This window comes from Phoenix dactylifera, unplaced genomic scaffold (genome assembly GCF_009389715.1).
Source record: "Phoenix dactylifera cultivar Barhee BC4 unplaced genomic scaffold, palm_55x_up_171113_PBpolish2nd_filt_p 000546F, whole genome shotgun sequence".
Lineage (NCBI taxonomy): Eukaryota > Viridiplantae > Streptophyta > Magnoliopsida > Arecales > Arecaceae > Phoenix > Phoenix dactylifera.
Window position 1 is genome coordinate 134339 of NW_024067955.1, and position 21961 is coordinate 156299.

General features: G+C 37.9%; 2 pseudogenes; one reads left to right on the forward strand and one right to left on the reverse strand.

Moving 5' to 3' along the window:
* The first annotated feature begins 1081 nt into the window (after positions 1 to 1081).
* LOC103699362 lies at positions 1082 to 17683 on the forward strand (annotated as a pseudogene).
* A 1594-nt stretch (positions 17684 to 19277) lies between these two features.
* Positions 19278 to 21917, reverse strand: LOC103697502 (annotated as a pseudogene).
* Between the last annotated feature and the right edge of the window lie 44 nt (positions 21918 to 21961).

Genomic DNA, 21961 nt, shown 5'->3' on the forward strand with positions numbered 1-21961 from the left:
CTAGTTTTATTTGCTGCTTCTGGCTCCTTCACCATCTAGTTTGAAATTTCTTGCTCCTCTTTTATGGTGCCTCCATCTATAAAAATTGTCGACCTTTGGTTGCCTTCTCTCTAAACTTTGTTCTCACTGCAACTGTTATCTTTTATGTGTCTTCTCGCTGCCACATCATTAAGCAAGTCAATCGACCAATACACCTCTTCCATGGTGCCTCCATCTACGAGGATTGTCGATCTTCGGTTGCTTTTTCTCCGAGCTCTGTCCTCGCCGCAACTGTCATCTTCTATGTGTCTTCTCACCGCTACATCATCAGATAAGTCAATCAGTCACATCGATAGAGATGTCAGTCTGTCACATCACTCAGATACATTAGACTATTATATCAGCTTTTGAGTTGTTATGTCAACTCCTAATTTGCTATATCAACTTCTAAGCTGCTACAACAGCTCGTGTTCCACTACATTAGGCTCTATGTTGCCACATCATCTCTTGATCTACCACCACGTAAGCCTCTGAGATACTATGTCAGCTCCTAATCATCACGTCAGTTTTTGAGTTGCTACTTTAGCTCTTCATCTAGTATGTAAGTTTCTAAATGCATTCGTGATCTAGTTTTCAAACACAAATTGGCACCTATAGTACTATTTTGAGTTTGAAAAGAGATGTTAGCGTAATTTTAGAGATCATTAACAACGTGTATTAGCTCATAATATTTTTCTTTGTTAACGTGATCCTATATCGACCAGTATTATTTTTCTTGTTAGTATGATCTTGTTAGAGTGATTTTAGAGATCAAATAATAACTTGTATCAGCGAATATTATTTTTTTATTAGCATGATCCTAAATCAACATATATTTTTTTTTTTGTAGGGAGTCTGTGCACAAGTATATATAACCCCTGAGATGTACTGAATGTGCTGGAACAAAAAAGTAAAATTCTTTCTCTCTCTCTTTTTCTCTTGTGTTGCACTTCTGCAAATATTTTAACATTAAAGAACGCATTTTCCACCAACATCATCAGTAATGGAGATACCAGGATTGGTGTTATTTTTTTGGCACACCACCGAAGTCCGTCGAACCAAGATGGGCGGTGAGGGGATATTTTGGATGTTCAAACTATTTCCCATGCTCACCTCTAGTTGCAAGATGGTTACCCTCTTAGGCAAGCCAAGCAAAGGATCACTGTCTAACAAAGCTACCCCCATTCCCTTATTTAGATATAGGAGAGGAAGGGAGAGCTTGGCCATACAAGAAGACCCTAGGTCTCCACTCACCTTCTTATAGGGTCCCCCATGCTCACAAGCTCTCTTCACAAAGAAATGGCATCTGGATTGGTGAAGATTGCGCTTGAGAGTGAGACGAGGACTCACAAAAAGAAGCTCATTGAGGAATACGTTTAGGATGTTTACAGCAATGGCCAAAAGTTGGGATATTTAATAAGAAGGAAGCATACCTCCGACGATGAGTGACATGTCATGCAACTTCTAAAGTGTGTCCATGGCTAGGGGTCTTGCCATGGGAGATGACGTACTTTAGAGCTCGGTTTGAGAGGGTGGTGGGATCGAAGGACACGGAAGCTTTATATATGATCAACCCCGACGGCGCCGAAGTTGAGCATCTTCCTTGTGAGGATAAAGTGAATTATTTTTGGTTTCTATGCTTCTTGTGCTATACTCTCCCAGTCTATAAATTTCGATAATTTATCAGTTGTAATAGATATTACAGTAGTGGTGGGAATTATCGAGAGCAACTAGAACATACTTCTTTCTTGTCCAACAATGTCTTAATACTGATTGTATTGTGATTTAACTTAAAAAGCAATTTGTGATCTAATTGATAGGAGTTTGCAGAAGTTAGGCATGGTAAGGTTAGTCCTATGTATATCTAATGGGAGAAATATGGAACACCTCGACCTTAGGTCAGACCGATCTCCCTAACCTCGGACATGAACTAAGGTGAACGATTTTAGCTTCAATCAAAGAGTCACCAGTCGAGGAGAACCATCAGCATGCATCGACCAGGGCTGACAACCCTAGTAGTCCGCTATCGTGGCAGTCCCATATCCTGCATCAGACCTGTGCTGCACTCTACCATTGCAGACTAACCTCTGCATCGCAGCCGTACCACTAGCTGCTGCCTGACATCTTTACAGGTCATGCCGACCCAAGTAACGACAAGACTGACTCCTTTATATAAAGGGGGCAATCCAGGGGGCACATGCATAATAAGCACTCACTATCGCTTACAAGACCACCCTCTGCTCAAATCTCTTTCTTTCGCACTGTTACCTCGTTATTCTAACTTAGGCATCGAAGGGTCCCACACCGAAAACTCTCCGGCAAGTAGACTTCTTGTAGGATACCTAGTAGAGAAGACCAGTGCCCGGTACCTCAACCAGCTTGCTCAGTCTAAGTAATGATATAGATATTTTTCTGCAGCCTTTAATAGATGAATTGAAAACATTATGGTAGAGTATTGATGCATTTAATGCTTTCACTGGCCGAATATTTAAATTGCGTGCAGCTCTTATTTGGACAATCAATGATTTTTCTATATATGCTAATTTATCTAGTTGGAGCACTAAGGGGCGTATTGCATGCCCTTCTTGTGGAGATTCAACTCATTCATATTGGTTAGAACATGAAAGAAAATTCTATTATATGGGTCATTGTCGATGGTTAGAAGCAAACCATCCATTTCGACATCAGAATAATCAGTTTGATGGTACCATAGAGTTGCGATATGCCCCTATTCTACCAACTAAAACTGAAGTTCTTAAACAAACTCATGGCACTAACTATATACCTGGTAAGGTCTCCAACAGTTCAAAGAAGCGGGGAAGGGGGGGGGGGATGTTGGCAGCTCAATGACACAGGTTTTTGAGGATGCTGACAACTTCGAGAATGATGACAACATTTTGGACAAAAAAATGACGATGGCACCAACTCGGTATCTACATAGAAGCAATTATGGAAAAAAAGAGCAATTTTTTGGTTTACCTTATTGGGAGTATAATCTTCTTCAACATAATCTTGATGTCATGCATATAGAAAAGAATGCTTGCGATAACTTGATTAGAACAATGTTAAATTTTGAAGAAAAAACCAAAGATAACTTGAAAGTGCGTTTTGATTTGAAAGACATGAGCATAAGACAAGAGTTTCATCCGAAAGAACAAACCAATGATAAATATTTTATACCTCCTGCATGTTACACAATGTCTACTCAAGAGAAAGATCTTTTTCTAATGGTTTTGAAAAATATGAAGGTTCCAGATGGATATGCATCGAATATTTCCAGATGTGTTAATCTTAAGGAGTAAAAACTTTTAAATCTTAAAAGTCACGATGGCCACATTTTGATGCAAGATATCTTTCCATTAGCTTTAAGATCGTCAATGCAGAAATAAGTTCTTGCAATTGCGTTTCAGTTATCATCATTTTTTAAGGCATTATGTTCCAAAGTTCTTGATCCTAAGAAGCTTGATCAATTGGAGTCTAATGTTGCACTTACACTATGCCATATGGAGAAGATCTTTTCTTCTGGGTTTTTTACTATTATGGTTCATCTGAAAGTGAATCCTAGGTTCTTCGGTGTTAAGCATGCTGATTTTTTCTTTTTTTTTAAAAAAACCATGGCTGAACCTGATCGGGTTGCCTACGTACCCCTTCATAAGGGGGATCAAGCCATACGTAGTTCTTTTTAAGTTTTAAAACGCAGCGGAAAAATCGAATCAAACAATTTAATTCATGCATGCTTACAAGATCAAATCTAGAAATCAGCACCTTAAGAACACATAGGATTATGCCGGAATCGTTTAAACAATTATGCTAAAACTTTTATGCATGATTAACTATCAGATCTGAAATTTAAGAACTCTATTCTGATTAATCTCCGAATATCCATTGAATGGATTCTGGAGATATCTCCGTGAGGAGCCCCAAAAGAGGGTAAAACCTCGGGGAATCAGACCTAGATCTTGACACCATAATAAAAGATTAATGTAGGATTAATACCTTTTATGATGGAAGAAACTTGTGGATCTGATCCTCGACTTCGCAGCCACGCACACGAATGGCCTCTACGAGAAGTCCACGCGAAGTTCCTGAAGAGATCCAATCCTGCGGAAGTGCTAGCTTGCGCAGAATTTCTTGAAAGCTGAAATCTGCCCGTCGGGATTCAATCAACTCTTGATCAATCGTCTTGAAGCAGATGGAGATGAGGTTTGTAAGAGAAGTAGAGGACTCAGATCTGATCTTGAATCTTCTAGATATTCACCCTGAAAACCCTATCTAAAATGGAGAAGAAGAGGAAGAGGAGGCGGGTGAGGAAGAAGGCTGCAATAGATGTGTTTTTGGTGCCCATGTTTGACCCCTTTTAATGGCCTCCGAATTTTCATTCAAAATTCGAAATTTATTTTCAGAAAACCTCTTTTAGTTGGCACATGCAAAGGAATAGGAACAACCCAAATCAGATCTCAACCAAATCTGATTTAAATTCAAATTTTAAACACATGTGCAAGAGGGAAGGAATTTGAAATCCATGCGGCAAGGTAAAACACTTCATAATTTCGAAATCACCTCTTGAAATTCGAATTTAATCCATTCAAAAACTCATACGCCACCTTGGCTGATGGTTTGAGTGATTAAAATCATTTAACACATTGCTTAATGTTTGAATTTAAATTCAAATAACAAACAATGTCGCCATGTGTCAAGCAATGGGTCCATGTGCCATGCAATAATTTTGGTTTATTTAAAATTCATGAAATCCAATTCCATGTCACCAATAATTGCCACATCATCTGAGCCTAATCCTCTTGGGTTGCACCTAATCAAATTTGGTCAAACCCAAATTAAAACAAAGCAATTTGGTTGAACCCAATCTAATCAGGTCAGACCCTGATTGAGCTCAAATTGAATCCAATTCAATTTTGGCTCATGCAAACTCAATCAAATTGAATTAATTACTTTGTGTTGGACCTAATCCAATTAGGTCAATCCCCAATTAAGAACAAATTAATTTAAAATTAATTTGATCAGCTTAAGTCCTTTTTGGTTCTAACCTAATCCAATCAGGTCAAAATCCTGATTGAGCCCAAACTTGAATCCAATTCAATTTGGCTCATCCTTAGCACAATTACTCAATCAAATTGAGTTTATTAGTAATTTAATTACTAATTAATCCTTCAATAATTACTTTAATTATTTTATAAGATAATTTGCCAATCAAATTGACCAAATTATCCCTGAATGATTCTTAATCATTCATCAGCTTTCTTGATCAATCAGGAATCTTCTATGCGTGTGACCTCATAGGTTCGAACCTAAGCCGGTAGTATAGGAACAATTTCCTACACTAATTGATGTGACCATCTAGCAATGGTACCCAACGTCCGGATAGGCCGAATATATGCGAAGCAAATATTCTGGAACCCTGAACTATGGTTACTGTATAATTCAATCCCTTTGACTCCTAATGCCAGGATGACTTAGAGCTCACTGTCAACCCTATAATTAGTACATCCATTATATGATTAACTTTAGATATCCCGTGACTCCTCACTGGGATTACCCTGGCCAAGGTTTTGCTAAATTAATCACAAGACATTATCTCCTGTTTTCAGGAGGGGTCAATTCCATCTTGACTCACAACTGACTACGCAAGTACTTGACTGCACCCAGTGACCTTCCGTCACTGAATTAGAAATTCAGATAGTCCGGTACCAAAGTACAGTGAGTTGCTTCTAGTCACAGGTTGCGGTCTCAGGTCAGAGGGCCAAACTTATACCCATATCCACTCGGAACATCTCTCGACAGTAGAGCATTCCGGAATTGGTCACGTTCAGTGAAATGTACTCCTACACTTCACCTGTGTGGCATACCAGTGTCTCCACACTCCTTGGTTAAGAGGACAACCAACGTATATGTCACATAACGACCTAATCTCGATAATGCTGTCGTCCTAGTAACAACATATCATTTGGTCGCGAACAAGTTTAAGGACTCAAAGATAAATCCTCCTTTATCATAACATAAGTCCTAAGGACTTCATCATATAAGAGTTCATTTGAAGATGAAATGATGAATAATGCCAAATAACACTTTATTAATTTGTCAATTCATTTACAAAATTCAATCATCAATATGCTGACGATTGACATTTAGGATACAAATCCCAACAACTCCCACTTAGCCTAATGCCAATCGGCACAGTATCTAATACCCATCTTCGACTTGTGTTCGTCGAACTCTTTGATGCCGAGGACTTTGGTAAATGGGTCAGCCAGATTTTCTTTTGTGTCGATCTTCTGAAGATCAATATCACCTCGTTCGACGATCTCTCGAACCAAGTGGTAGCGACGTAGAATATGTTTGGTCCGCTGATGTGCTTTGGGTTCTCTTGCTTGAGCTATGGCTCCAGTATTGTCACAAAATACAGGCACTGGACCATCAATTGAGGGTGTCACTCCAAGCTCGGTGATGAACTTTCGCAACCATACAGCTTCCTTGGCGGCATCAGATGCTGCGATATATTCTGCTTCACATGTAGAATCTGCCACTGTATGCTGCTTGGAACTCTTCCAGCAGATGGCCCCACCCTTAAGAGTGAAGATATATCCTGACACGCTCTTGCTATCATCTTGATCTGACTGAAAACTTGAATCAGTATATCCCTCAAGTTTTAAGTCAGAATCACCATAGACAAGCCACTGATCTTTAGTATTTCTCAAATACTTAAGGATGGTTTTTACAACCTTCCAGTGGTTGCTACCTGGATCAGACTGGTATCTGCTCACTACTCCTAGTGAGTATGCCACGTCTGGTCTAGTACATGTCATGGCATACATTATAGATCCCACTGCCGAAGCATATGGAATTCTATCCATACTCTCTCTTTCTTGAGAGGTTGTCGGACAATCCCTTTTAGAGAGGTTAATTCCATGGCCCATTGGAAGATAGCCTTTCTTGGAATTAATCATACTGAACCTTTTCAGTATAGTATCAATGTATGTGGATTGGGATAATCCAAGCAATCTTCTAGATCTATCTCTATAGATCTTCATCCCTAGGATGTAAGATGCTTCTCCCAAATCCTTCATGGCAAATTGAGATGATAGCCAAACCTTTATTCCTTGTAATGCAGGAATGTCATTCCCGATTAAAAGAATGTCATCCACATACAAAACAAGAAATATAATAACTGAACCATTTGCCCATTTATAAATGCAAGGTTCCTCTTCATTCTTAATGAAGCCATATGATTTGATCACCTTATCAAATCGTATGTTCCAACTCCGTGAAGCTTGCTTTAATCCATAAATGGATTTTTGAAGCTTGCACACCTTAGACTCATCTGCAGATATAAAACCTTCAGGTTGCATCATATACACCTCTTCTTCTAAATCTCCATTTAGAAAAGCAGTTTTAACATCCATCTGCCAGATCTCATAATCTAAGTGTGCTGCTATCGCAAGCATAATCCGAATGGATTTGAGCATTGCCACAGGAGAAAACGTCTCGTCATAGTCAATACCATAACGTTGAAGATATCCCTTGGCAACCAGACGGGCTTTATAGGTCTCTACTTTTCCGTCTGCGCCCCGTTTCATTTTGAATATCCACTTACACCCTATGGGTTTAATTCCTTCGGGTGGGTCAACTAATGTCCAAACATCATTGACCTTCATGGATTCCATTTCGGATTGCATGGCTCCAAGCCATTTATCAGAGTCATACCTCTGCATTGCATCCATATATGTGATCGGATCCTCATCGTTTTCATCAAGTTCGATAGGATCCCCATCCCGGACCAAGAAACCGTAGTATCTGTCCGGCTGACGTGGTACTCTACCCGATCGCCTTAATGGTACATCTAATATGGGTTCTGGATCTGATCTAATCAAATCCGACTCAACTGGTTCAGTAGATGGTGTCGGATCTTCTACATGTTGAACTTCTCTAAGCTCAACATTAGAGCTATTTGTTCCTTCACCAAGGAATTCCTTTTCTAAGAAAATTGCTCTATTGCTTACGAACAACTTTTGTTCTTCAGCAAAGTAGAAGTAATATCCTTTAGTTTCTTTAGGGTAACCAACAAAGAAACATTTGTCAGACTTGGGTTCAAGTTTGTCTGTCTTCAAACGTTTGACGTACGCCGGACACCCCCAAATCCTAAGGTGAGAGAGCATCGGCTTACGTCCAGTCCACATCTCATGTGGTGTTTTATTTACAGACTTACTTGGAACCTTATTTAGAATATAGCAGGCTGACTCAAGAGCATATCCCCAAAAGGATATGGGCAGATTAGCAAACCCCATCATGGATCGAACCATGTCTAACAGAGTTCGATTTCTCCTTTCTGACACACCATTATATTGTGGTGTACCAGGAGGAGTCCATTGAGAGAGAATCCCATTTTCTCCTAGATATGTCAAAAATTCACTGGAGAGGTATTCACCTCCTCGATCTGATCGAAGAGTTTTAATACACTTTCCAGTTTGTTTTTCTACTTCATTACGATATAATTTGAACATTTCAAATGATTCAGATTTATGTCTCATTAAATAGACATAACCATACCTAGAAAGGTCGTCTGTAAACGTAATGAAATATGAATACCCACCTCTAGCATCTGTGCTCATTGGCCCACATACATCAGAATGTACAAGGGTCAATAAATCACTGGCTCGTTCACCTTTTCCGGTAAAAGGTGATTTGGTCATTTTACCAAGAAGACATGATTCACAGGTTGTCAATGATTCACAATCATTAAAATCAAGGATTCCCTCTTTACTTAACCTGTTCATCCTGTTCTTGTTAATATGACCTAGCCTATGATGCCAAAGGTAGACATCCGTGACATTATCTATTCTAGGGCGCTTATTGGATTTATACATTACATGAACAGGCTGTGACAAAATGTAAATGCCATTACTCAGAATTCCATTCATTACAACAACACCATTCCAAATGACATTGCAATAATCCTTTTTTATTGATATTTCATAACCATTTTTGGCCAAAAGGCCTACAGAAATGATATTCAATAGAAAACTTGGACAATAGTGACAATCACTAAGGACATTTACATGAGAGCTGAATTTAAGTTTAAGAATTCCTAAAGCTAGAACTGGAACTGGTCTTCCATCTCCAACATTCAGGAACCTTTCTCCTTCTTCAAATCTCTTACTGACTTGTAGCCCCTGCAACAAATTGCAAATATTAAAAGGACTACCGGTATCCAATACCCAGGTCGAATTATCACAAATAGAAAAATTGCAAGGTGTTATCATATAAGTATCTTGATTGGCAACTGATTGCCCATTTTTCTTAGGCCGGTTCGGATCGAGGGATGCAATGTAAAGAGGACAGTTCCTCTTCCAATGTCCTTGCTTCTTGCAGAAGAAGCACTCCGCCTTTCTCTGATCAGCCTTTTTATTCTTTTTCTGACTAGGCTGAGCATGGTGCACCTGTTTCTTTTGGATTTTATTTTTCTTTTTTCCTTTCTTAAAGGAGCGACCCTTGGATGAACCTCCCACTAAGTTCACCGTCTTCTTAAGAAGTTGGTGATCATTCTCAAACGTTTGTAGTAACCCCAACAATTGGTGATAATTCACTACAGGTTTCGTCATACGAAAATGAGTGAGAAAAGGACGGTATGATCCAGGCAATGAGTTTAGTATGGCATCCTTCCCCAATTGATCATGAAGGGGAAAGCCAAGAGAGCTTAGACGCTCGATCAACTCAATCATGTACAGTACATGATCAGTTATCGAGGTCCCATCTTTCATTCGGGCGCTGAAGATGGCACAACTAGTTTTGTGCCTCTCAACGTCGTCAGGAACGCCGAATGATTCATTCAACACTTGAATGATATCTTCCGGCTGCGTATTCTCAAAACGCCTACTAAACTCATCACTCATTGCTGCCAACATGATGCATCGAACAGTGATCCGGTCACTGAGCCACTTCTGATAAGTGTCTCTGGCCGATCTTGATGCATTAGCAGCGGGCTGCTCAGGTGCTTGATCCGTTATCACATAAAGGATCCTCTCATGCTCTAGCACTATTTTCAGTTTCCTATGCCAATTATTGAAATTTGGACCAGTCAACTTGTCATTGTCCAACAATGAGCGAAGTGACAAATTAGTGGCCATTTCTGCATAAAAAGAAAATTTGGCTATTAGTATATGAATTGACTAAACTCAATAGACTTGGACTTTAGTCTAAAGGTATTCCCACTATTTTATACAAATTGGTAGCCTCTACCTCTAATTCGAAAAATTACTCCTAATTCTTTAGTGGGCACTAGAACCCAATAGATCACATATAGGCCCGAGTGTGGCTCGGCCAACCCATATGCACCTATTGGTAGGTTCTTAACCAATTGCTTCACCAAGCAACTTCTAGTGATGATTTTGCCCTAGGTTTTCCGGCAGGCGTGTGGCGCCTCCACCGAATACCCTAGTCAGGTCCAACCATTAAATGATAGGGTTAAGTCTAATCAACTAATAGACGACCAAGCCCGAGTGTGGCTCGGCTCACCTGATCGCCTATTGAAGGTACACTTAACTCATCATATATTGAATGACAATTCCAATGCTTGATAAGTACCAGGCGTGTCGCGCCTCCAATAATTATCAAAACATTGGACCCATTATCACCCAACTTAATGGGAGGCTATGACCTAGTTATCTCCATAACCATTTCATTTTAAGGACCTAATAATTTTAGAGGATTTCATAATTAGGATAGATGAGAAGATCCGGTTAGTCTAATTTCTCCCACTGACTTCACCAAATCAGATTAGACTCAAACCGGTTAAGGAGACACCTAAATCAGTCAAACTGATTTTCCTTATAGGCATGGGCTAACTCGAATCATTAAGTGATCCAATCAAAATGTGATTGACCATGTCAGCCAGGTAAGTGAGATCGGTGGAAGGGATATGCCATTAACTCGGCAAAGACGAATCAGTGCGAGTAGCTCCCAATTAAAAACCACCGGTCAAAACTGCCAAACTTACCTTAGACACCGACTGGTTAATCAATTTCGATTTGATTACTCAAATGACTCGGGCTACACCTCTGAGCCTAAATCAAGTTCCATCTTGGTCTAATCAAAGACATGGACTTGATCCATCTACAACTATTGTAAATTGATCTAGAATTTTCTTGACCTAATCTAGTTACTACTTAATTAGATTTGATCAATTAATTCTATTTCTCCATGTATGATTCTAACCTTAGGTCTAACCCAATCCTAAGAATTTGATTCAAGCTAACCCATATGCCCAAAGAATTATGCAATGTCAATTAATTGAGTTACAATTCTATTTCATAACACTTAATTCTCAATTAAGTTTAGACTTATGAAAGTTTTGATCATTGCATATTTCTTTTTAATTACATATTAATTACAATCTTTCAGTTCTTAAAATATATTTTCAGATCTGAGTTTTTGTAATTAATCACATGTAATCAGATTTAATTCATGTTTAAGTCATTATGTTTTATGTTCATGCATCACATATACATAACAACATGAATTAATACAAACAACATACATCTTATGTATTTTTTTTTTCACTTTTATTTTCAGATCTGATTTGTTCATTAAAATCAGAGATCATATGAATCATAAACTTTATTTAGATCTAATCTAAACAATATTATGATTTCAGATTTATTCATGTTACTAATCCTAACACAAACATGCATCATATGCATCCAAAATTTCAGATCTACTTAATCATGCATAATCAGCAATTAAATCAATCATAAAAAGCACTTTAGATCTAATCTAAACATGTTAATGATTTCAGATTTAATTGCAAGAATTAAAACATAAAAGTTTAAACATAAACCTGGCTCTGATACCAATGAAAGTGAATCCTAGGTTCTTCGGTGTTAAGCATGCTGATTTTTTCTTTTTTTTTAAAAAAACCATGGCTGAACCTGATCGGGTTGCCTACGTACCCCTTCATAAGGGGGATCAAGCCATACGTAGTTCTTTTTAAGTTTTAAAACGCAGCAGAAAAATCGAATCAAACAATTTAATTCATGCATGCTTACAAGATCAAATCTAGAAATCAGCACCTTAAGAACACATAGGATTATGCCGGAATCGTTTAAACAATTATGCTAAAACTTTTATGCATGATTAACTATCAGATCTGAAATTTAAGAACTCTATTCTGATTAATCTCCGAATATCCATTGAATGGATTCTGGAGATATCTCCGTGAGGAGCCCCAAAAGAGGGTAAAACCTCGGGGAATCAGACCTAGATCTTGACACCATAATAAAAGATTAATGTAGGATTAATACCTTTTATGATGGAAGAAACTTGTGGATCTGATCCTCGACTTCGCAGCCACGCACACGAATGGCCTCTACGAGAAGTCCACGCGAAGTTCCTGAAGAGATCCAATCCTGCGGAAGTGCTAGCTTGCGCAGAATTTCTTGAAAGCTGAAATCTGCCCGTCGGGATTCAATCAACTCTTGATCAATCGTCTTGAAGCAGATGGAGATGAGGTTTGTAAGAGAAGTAGAGGACTCAGATCTGATCTTGAATCTTCTAGATATTCACCCTGAAAACCCTATCTAAAATGGAGAAGAAGAGGAAGAGGAGGCGGGTGAGGAAGAAGGCTGCAATAGATGTGTTTTTGGTGCCCATGTTTGACCCCTTTTAATGGCCTCCGAATTTTCATTCAAAATTCGAAATTTATTTTCAGAAAACCTCTTTTAGTTGGCACATGCAAAGGAATAGGAACAACCCAAATCAGATCTCAACCAAATCTGATTTAAATTCAAATTTTAAACACATGTGCAAGAGGGAAGGAATTTGAAATCCATGCGGCAAGGTAAAACACTTCATAATTTCGAAATCACCTCTTGAAATTCGAATTTAATCCATTCAAAAACTCATACGCCACCTTGGCTGATGGTTTGAGTGATTAAAATCATTTAACACATTGCTTAATGTTTGAATTTAAATTCAAATAACAAACAATGTCGCCATGTGTCAAGCAATGGGTCCATGTGCCATGCAATAATTTTGGTTTATTTAAAATTCATGAAATCCAATTCCATGTCACCAATAATTGCCACATCATCTGAGCCTAATCCTCTTGGGTTGCACCTAATCAAATTTGGTCAAACCCAAATTAAAACAAAGCAATTTGGTTGAACCCAATCTAATCAGGTCAGACCCTGATTGAGCTCAAATTGAATCCAATTCAATTTTGGCTCATGCAAACTCAATCAAATTGAATTAATTACTTTGTGTTGGACCTAATCCAATTAGGTCAATCCCCAATTAAGAACAAATTAATTTAAAATTAATTTGATCAGCTTAAGTCCTTTTTGGTTCTAACCTAATCCAATCAGGTCAAAATCCTGATTGAGCCCAAACTTGAATCCAATTCAATTTGGCTCATCCTTAGCACAATTACTCAATCAAATTGAGTTTATTAGTAATTTAATTACTAATTAATCCTTCAATAATTACTTTAATTATTTTATAAGATAATTTGCCAATCAAATTGACCAAATTATCCCTGAATGATTCTTAATCATTCATCAGCTTTCTTGATCAATCAGGAATCTTCTATGCGTGTGACCTCATAGGTTCGAACCTAAGCCGGTAGTATAGGAACAATTTCCTACACTAATTGATGTGACCATCTAGCAATGGTACCCAACGTCCGGATAGGCCGAATATATGCGAAGCAAATATTCTGGAACCCTGAACTATGGTTACTGTATAATTCAATCCCTTTGACTCCTAATGCCAGGATGACTTAGAGCTCACTGTCAACCCTATAATTAGTACATCCATTATATGATTAACTTTAGATATCCCGTGACTCCTCACTGGGATTACCCTGGCCAAGGTTTTGCTAAATTAATCACAAGACATTATCTCCTGTTTTCAGGAGGGGTCAATTCCATCTTGACTCACAACTGACTACGCAAGTACTTGACTGCACCCAGTGACCTTCCGTCACTGAATTAGAAATTCAGATAGTCCGGTACCAAAGTACAGTGAGTTGCTTCTAGTCACAGGTTGCGGTCTCAGGTCAGAGGGCCAAACTTATACCCATATCCACTCGGAACATCTCTCGACAGTAGAGCATTCCGGAATTGGTCACGTTCAGTGAAATGTACTCCTACACTTCACCTGTGTGGCATACCAGTGTCTCCACACTCCTTGGTTAAGAGGACAACCAACGTATATGTCACATAACGACCTAATCTCGATAATGCTGTCGTCCTAGTAACAACATATCATTTGGTCGCGAACAAGTTTAAGGACTCAAAGATAAATCCTCCTTTATCATAACATAAGTCCTAAGGACTTCATCATATAAGAGTTCATTTGAAGATGAAATGATGAATAATGCCAAATAACACTTTATTAATTTGTCAATTCATTTACAAAATTCAATCATCAATATGCTGACGATTGACATTTAGGATACAAATCCCAACATCATCTACCCAACCGAAGCTAAACTTGGTGGACCGGTTCACTACCGATGGATGTATCCTATTGAGAGGTGATTTTTCTAAACTCGAATGTCCATATTTATTATTAATATGGATGTATTCTATTTTCCTTTCGATGTTGATATTGAGCTTTATAATTTATTGTTGAAGGTATCTTGTGCGCTTAAAGAAATATTTACGCAATCGAGCCTATCCCGAGGGATCGATTGCTGAGGAATATATTATTGATGAGTGTTTGACATTTTGCTCAAGATATCTTGAAGGTGTTGAAACTGCTTTCAATCGACCACAAAGGAATTACGATATTGTACAGAATGCAGAGGAGTACAAGTTCTCATATGGTGGAAGATTTTTGGAAAAAGCTAAAAGTACTGTAGTTCATCACAAATTATTGGCACATGCACATCGCTATGTCTTACTTCACAGTGAACTAATATCCGAGTATCACAGGTCAGTTTGGTTATAAGAAATCACAATTTACTGTCCACTTTGATATGATATTCAAAAAAATTAATTTTTGCTCGTGTAGAGAATTTTTAGTGGCTCAGCGAAGCGCCAACAATAACATTCATCCTACCTCAAGGATTGAGCAAAGATGGTTGGTTGAGTTATTTTCTGAATGGCTATTCAAACAGGTTAGACATTGAATATATTAGGTGATTGGGTATATTCTATGTTCAGAACTTTGAAAAATTAATCATTACTTCTATAAATTTTTTTAGGTATCGACGATGATGGAGAGAAATTGTTCCAATGAATTAATAGCCCTTGCTCGAGGTCCGAACAATATTGTCAACAAATATGATGGGTTCATTATAAATGGTTTTAAATTTCATACTAAAAAGTGTGAAAAATTTAGAAAAATCCAAAACAGTGGGGTTATGGTTGAGCGGATGGAAAAACTTATTATGGTGCCCTAACAAATGTTTATGAGTTGGATTATTATAGAAACTTTAAGGTAGTATTATTTCGATGTGATTGGGTGGATATAAACTCATCTAGAGGTTTGAGGCAAGATATAAATGGCTTTTCACTAGTAAATTTTTCAAAGTTGATACATACTGGTGTGCTATTGAAAGATGACCCATTCGTTTTTTCATCTCAAGCTCAACAAGTGTTCTTTGTGCAAGAAAGATAAACCTAGGGACCTGTATGATATGGAAAAAGGGTTAGAAGAGGACGATAATGAGACTTATACTCAGTGTATGCCTTTTAATATTGCGCTAATTGATAAACTGAATTCTACTAGTTTGGTTAGGATGGATGTTGAATGAGATAATATAGTTTCTTAATAGTAAGAAAAACATTACTCTATACATTAAATTAATTAGCAATTCTTAAATTATTTCTATACTTTTATTATTAAACTAATATTGGTTCTTTTTTGTGCATACTAGATAACAACATGCCGCGAGGATAACGTTTCAGAGATTTTGAGTTTCAGCACACATCCATGGGATCTTCTTCTGATCATTCCTTGCGGTCCCAGCAGCCCGACGAGCTCCAGCAGTATGAGTCCCACACTCAGCACGAGTCCCAGTCTGAGCATGCGCCACCTGCAGATTGTCCAGACACGGATGACGTGGATATCCAGAATAATTTGATTTACAGTTTATATTAATTTCTCTTACAATCTAAGTATTTTAAATCATTTGCCTTTAATGGACTTCTTATTTTATGAACGGACTGGGGAGATTGAGGAGAACACGAGGGCCCACTCAAGCAAGGGACGTGTGGACCCTACATGAGGATGAGAAGATCGTCGTCCATGCAATGAACTGGGACAGCCCATCAAGAAGGTTGCAAGCATTTTATCGACTTTTCTCGGATCGGTTGCACGAAAGGGTCAGTTGTGTCCGCTCAACTATACGAAATAAATTAAAATATTTTCTTCGTATAAGGTTGATTTTCTTAGAGTTATTAAGGTAAATAATTGAATTTGCTTACTGTCATAATTTTATTTTTTGATTTAACATTGTTATAACATTCTTGACTTTGGTGCAGAAAAAGTTTGTCCTTCCTGCAAATAGCCATAATTGGGTGCTGAAGTCCGTCAACCGGAAATGGAAAGAATATAAGGTGAAGCTAAAGGTGGATTGAAAGCACGAGGGCATGACTGAAGAGGAGGTAGCCCGTGTTTGTCCTCCAGATGTAATCTCTCATCAGTGGAGGGAGCTTGTCCACTACTGGTTTTTCGAGAAAGCTCAGATTGTGTATATTTCTTCAATACCTTACATTGTATTTACTATTATTATAGATTAGAAATTTATACATTGTATATGTTATATTGTTTACTATTTTTTGGGGAAGACATATTCCAACATTGGTAGAGCTGCTCGAGCATTGCAGACTGTTCCTCACACTTCAGGCTCGATGAGTTATGCGAAGCGTAGAGCTGAATTCGTAAGTTTTTTTGAAACTCTTTAAATTTATCTAAATTGTTCTATCGTATAGCATGTATACTTTTGAAATATATTTTTTGTTGTAGATGGATGATAATGGGAGGGAGCCCGATAACATAGAGTTTTATAAGATGACTCACACCCACTGAGATGGCAACTTTGTTCGAGAGGAGTCAAGAGATATAGTTGTAAGTATTCATTTTTGATTTGTGCAACAATTTTTTTTTGTTCTATTATTGGCATTCATTAATTTAACTTTTTTTTTGAGAGATATAGGACAGGGCAACAAATCTTATTTCAAAGCGCGTCAGGGAGTCATCATCATCCGATGCGACCAATCATATCGAAGCTCAAGTGCTCGCTGAATTGATGGGCCCAGAGCATTATGGTCGAGTGGGGGTTACGGCGTTGGAGTTACCCCCACTCAGTTGTCTGCAATGGGCATGTATACAAAAATACCAAAGAAGATAGTAACACTGCAGAAGTTCATTATCTTTGAGCAAGTATTGAACAGCTGAAGCAAAACCAAGAAAATTTGCAGTCTCAGCTTACGAATATTTCATCTTTGTTACAACGATTTCTTCCTTCTCAGGTAAATAACTATATATATTTGAATACTTTACGTATTTTTAATTATGATGTAGGAGTTAATGTATCACATTACTCCTAACTTCTAAGGTTTATCTTTTTTTTTTGTAGATTTCTGATACTTCAAACGCTCATAGACATGATGATGATGGAGCTGATCCCATCCCTGATACTTTGTAGATTATTTTTTATGGAGTTTGATATGTATGTGTTTTTTATATTTTTTAAAGTACATTGTAATTCTAAACTTTTTATATAAATTTAATCAGATATGACAATATAAATATTTCGAATGATCTGAATGTTTGTGTCAATGTCAATGTAATATGAATGTTTGGTTCATATTGTATAATGTGTGTTTTATGGCATATGCATTTGTATTTTTAATTTTTTAAAAATAATTATAAATTCCGACGCTTTTAAGCGTCGGTAAAAACCATCATGGCTTGCCCGGCACGCCTACGCCGACGTTTTAAAGCGTCAGTGTAAGTTAGGGTTATGTCGATGCTTACATGAAAGCATCGGCAAAATAGAAATTTGCCAACCCTTTAAAGCATCAGGATTTGCCGACGCTTTAAAGCGTCGGGGAAAACCACGTGCAAAACCGTGAGGAATTTATCCGTTTGGTATTCGCCGACGCTTTATTAGCATCGACAAATCTCCATTTTTGCCGATGATTTCATGTAGCATCGGCAAAAAGTTTTTCCACTCCGGTATCGCCGACGCTTCGGCGACGCTTTGATTAGCATCGCCGGAACTTTAGCCGATGCTTATAAGCGTCGCTAAAGGTTATAAAAAGCGCCAGAAAAGGTGAGTTTTTCCTATAGAGTCTACCAAAAAGGAGGATATTTGAAGTTAAAATTAGCAATGAGGCAATGGCTAGGATTATTTCTTCTTGTGCAAGTTTCCATTTGGTGGCTGAGATTAGTTGACACCAACAATATTGATGATCTGAACCATTCTATGTCATCTACTACCTCTAAATTTCTTGCACACTAAATATTATATGATTTGGAGATCTCTAACCTATGTATTAAATGGTCAAATTAAAAAGTTATTTGATGCATAGACTAGAAGTCCCAAAATCTGATTATTCAATCTATACTCGATCAAATCTGAATGGAAATCTACTAGAGTAGAGCCAAATCAAGCTCTCTCTCTCCTCCCCTCTATCTCTCTCATACACACATACACACACACACATATATATAATTCAGAGTTTAAGTGCACGAGGCTCACCAAACTTCCATTGCGAACAAACTTAGGATTTTCTAAATATGAATAATCTGTACAAAAAGAATTGTTTATATATGGTATAAGTTGTTTATGGTGTAAGTTGGTGAACATAAGATCTAATTGATTAATAAATTTTGTTAGCTATTTATTTATTAGCACAATATGCATGATAGTTTACCATATTATTTATACAAGGAAGAACAACAGCAACAAGTGACTTCAAATAATTTAACTGAGGTTGCCTAGTACATTACTGGCAAACTTATTAAACTTGTTCAAACTTACAGCTTCTTCCTAATGATGAATTCTCTAAGAAATTCCCATAATTATTCTCCGATGATCGATAACCTTTTTTCTAGTCCAACAAATCACAGTCTTAGACATTCTATCCTCCCCCTCCCCTCTCCTTTCGACATAAACACACAGCTGTCGCAGGATTAGGAGGTTATTGTGCTCCAAGCAAACTTAAAATTACACCTTGGTAACGGAAACATATTGTGGGATAAAAACCATTACAAAGCAAGGCTAAGCCATACTATCAGTTGTCACGCATCTCCCCAAACCTCAACCGTCTTTCATCAGAGAGACGCTTGGCTAAACGTGAGAGCGCTTCATCATTGGTTACCTTCCCCTTGACCTCCTCAAACGAGCCAGTCTCCAAGTTCACCCTCGACACATGCTTCTTGAGAAGATCACTCCCAATTTGCACAAGCTTTAGCAAGTTCTTTTTTGTTGAGACGTCCACAGATGATGTGCCTCCAATCAAGTTGTCATCCTAATATTTAACAACGATGAACATAATCATAATCCTTGCCGCAACAGGGGAAAAGCTTCTTTTTCTTTTTTTGCTCTTCATGATATAAAGTGGTAAAGTTTACCTGTATGCGAAGATAGTTTTCCCTGCAAGCGAGCGCTTGGAACATTGCACATAAATGAATATCATCCATATCGGCACTGGCTTGAGTAAAAGCGTTGATCAATGGCGTCTCACCACTGTCGTACAACCATCCTCGTACACCCCATTTGGATGCCTCGTGTGCAGTGAACTTCTCTTCCATCTTTGCTGATCCTGTCCCAAGAGAGATTACAAGGACTTTCCTATAGTCCACTGGTTTGATGGAATGGAAGTCTTTGTTTTCCACACAGACGACCTCCTTTGCAATTTGGCTCATCGCTGCTAATGTCTGTTAAGTTATAGATTACACGGTTAGAAGTTTGTTGTGTTACAAAAGATGATATCGATCTATAAACTCTTACTGGATTATTTGCTGCAACCCCTCCGTCGACAAGATTAAAGCTTCGTTTGTTTCCATGGGCATCTTTTGTTTCAAAGTAGTGGGCAGGAAGATAGGTTGGAGCTGCAGATGTGCTAATGCATATAAGATAGAAGAGGATTTTTCAGAGGTGTATTCCTTGCCTGCGCACAAAAAGGAAAATGAGACTTAAAAAAATGATGTCTTCATTAAACAAGCATGAAAGGAGATCAGGTTATGGAGGGATGGTAGACTGATACCTCAAAGGTGGAAAAGACGGTGGGCTGAAGAAACTTAATATCAAAAGCTGGAATAACTATGTTAGTTAGAGCTTGATGAAGCCTTGATTCACCAAGTAATTCTCGTACTTTGAGGTGCAGATACTTCCCATCATATTTGGGCCCAGTGACTGCAGTAAACAACTTAGTAATTGAAGACAGAATCCCAGTCCTGCAAAAAGTAAAATTTTATCTTTTAGTCCCTAATAGAATGGGCAATTCGTAATTATATATGACACACCTATTACAGTCAGATCCATAATCAACATGCATGATGCCTTACAAATTAAGGTTAAATCTTTTGTTTCTCAATTGCTGCTTATTCATATGATGATCACAAAGGGAGTAAATCATAACTTGTCCTACTTACTTTTGAGGGAAAATCTTGGGTTCCCCATGGTATCCAAAATGAACAGAAATAAATTGCGGCAGCTAATGCTAAAGAACAATCGTAAATAGCTGGAAGGATGAAAAGATGCAAGTGGACTAACCTTTTGTAGGATCGAGGACGAGGCGATGGAGGAGGAGGCCGGGCGAGAAGCGATGGAGGAGGAGGCCGGCGGAGAGGCTGGTGAGGGAGGAGGAGGTCGGGCGAGAGGCAAAGGAAGAGTAGGCCGGGGGCCTAGAGAGGCTAGTGACAGAGGAGGAGGCTGGGTGAGAGGAAGGAGGAGGAGGAGGCTAGGAGAGGGGAAGGTGGAGGAGGCCGAGGGAGGCAGTGGAGCAGGAGAGAAAAAATTTAGAAAGGGCAAGGCTGAGTCGAGCTAAGGTTTGTATGTTTATTGGCTTCCGACGATGCTTTAAAGCATCATAGATTTTACGACACTTCAAAAAAAGCATCGATAAAATAGTTTTAACGTGCCGATGCAAAGAAGCATTGCCGGAAACCATAACAAGAGAACTCTTTTATCTAGCATCGGCAAAGCTGAGCTCGCTTAATCTATTTCTGACACTTCTTTCTAGCATTGGCATAATTCTATCGCCTTTTCTAGTTATCCCAAAAACACCGATGATTTGAACCATTTTAAGTCATCTGCTACCTTTAATTTTTTTACAAACTAAAGATCATATGATTTGGGGACCTCTAACATATGTATTAAATGGTCAAATTAAAAAGTTACTCGATGCATAGACTTGAGGTCCCAAAATTCCGTTATTCAATCTACACTAGATCAGATCTGAGTGGAGATCTACTAGAATGGAGCCAAATCAAGCTTTTAAGTGCACGAGGCTCACCAAACTCCCATTGCGAACAAACTTGGGGTTTTTTAAATATGAATATTCTGTACAAAAAGAATTGTTTATATATGGTATAAGTTGTTTATGGTGTAAGTTGCGGAACATAAGATCTAATTGATTAAAAAAATTTGTTAGCTATTTATTTATTAGCACGAGTTGCATGATATTTTACCATATTATTTATACAAGGAAGAACAACGGCAACAAGTGACTTCAAATAATTGGAGCTTTATACATACATACATACGTACATACATACATACATACATACATACATATACATATATATATATATATATATATATATATATATATATATATATATATATATATATATATATATATATATATATATATATATATATATATATAATTCAGAGTTTAAGGGCACGAGGCTTACCAAACTTCCATTGCGAACAAACTTGTGGTTTTTTAAATATGAATATTCTGTACAA